We start from the raw sequence: 1559 nt of genomic DNA on the forward strand, positions 1-1559 counted from the left end.
ACTTGTTCCCGGACGTGTGGGCGCCCTGTGGGAGGGCGATGACCCTGTCTCTGAGGAGGGGCTCCGGTCATCTAGGCAGGGCGCGACAGCCGGACCGCTGGTTCGTGTCGTCGTCGTCGGGGTGTGGCTTCCAGTAAAACATTAAAGAACAAACACTTCACAGATCAAAGATGTGCATCGTCCATTCCCGCTGCTCGAGTGACCGTCGCTCTGTCACGAGGCGGGACGAGGAAGTGATAATCAGCGGCGGCTAATTGAGACGGATCGCTGCGTCGGGAACGCCTCGTCAACACGGAGGCCTCGAGGAGCTCCTGGAAAAACAAGAGGGTTGTTGCTCCGCTGGCTCGGGAATCAAAGCCCTTCCACTCCCCTTTGATGTCCTTTGAAATATTTATCTGAAGAGACAATACAAGGAGGGAAACAAATCATAAATACCAGGCAATATAAAGGGCTAATTTGAACCACATTGGTGAGGAGCGCCCAACAGAACCGTGGAGCCGGGCGGAGGCCTCCACACGCAGGGCGTGCAGGGTGGAGGCACCAGAACGGCCGCTCCGCCCGGGGACGGCGGCAGTGGCAGGGAATGACCTCAAAGCACTGGGCCCGCTCCGGTACATTACCCCCCCCCCCCGCATGCGCTTTTGGGCACCGGGGGGGATTCTGCAGAGTGACTTTTTACTGTAAAGCACGTCGTAAAAACAGAAGGGCGTGGGGCACGCACACTCCTGGTTCTGTAAGCCCCCTGAGTTAGGGGCCGATGGACAAGTGAGGGGGGGGTTGCTCTGGTCACTGTTCCCTCCCTCCCAGTGAACACACGATGGGTGTGCTCACACTCAGCACCGCGTCAACCGCCCAGCGCTGGAGTTGACGGGGTTCAGTGATGTGAAAAAGGGTGGGGTGGTGAGGATGGAGGTGGGGGCGGGGGGGGCTGTAATGGCGGTCTCCTGGGTGTTTCCTCTGCGGAGCATGGCTAATCCATGGCAGCCCTGGGCTTTACAGCTGACAGGGGAGAGAAACCTTTCTCCTTTCAAAGGCTCTTCCCGCTGGTATGCAGAGCAGCGTTAGGGCTTTGGCTCGGCTCCACCGGGCCCCGGAGGACCCGGGTTAGCCACCAGGGCCCGGCCCCTTACGAGCTCCACCCCACACACCTGGTGGAGCTGGGGGAGCAGATAGGGCATCGGGTGCAGCCCTGGCTCTCCTCCTCCTCCTCCTCCTCCTCCTCCTCCTCCTCCTGTGCAGGAATGCTTGGCGCTGGAGATTTGTCTCCTTGGCGTGACATTCGCCCCGCGGGGCAGGCGTGTGTGTTCCCCGCCCGCTGCCTCGTTATCTGATCGTGTTCATCTCGTGGAGGAGAAGCCACACACGGCGCCGCGCCCGGCCAGCTCACGCGCTCCAGATGAGACGCCGGGGCCGCGGCCCAGAGAACCGGCAACCCGAGAGGGGACGGCGGTCCCGGCGGAGGTGGGCCTGGATCGCACGCGCTCTCCCTCCAGGGCCAAAACGCCATCAGAGTCACTTATTGTGTGTTGTACGTCCTGGCACTTACACATAGTACTTGC

This window comes from Pollachius pollachius, assembly GCF_949987615.1.
Source record: "Pollachius pollachius genome assembly, chromosome: 7".
Classification (NCBI taxonomy): domain Eukaryota; kingdom Metazoa; phylum Chordata; class Actinopteri; order Gadiformes; family Gadidae; genus Pollachius; species Pollachius pollachius.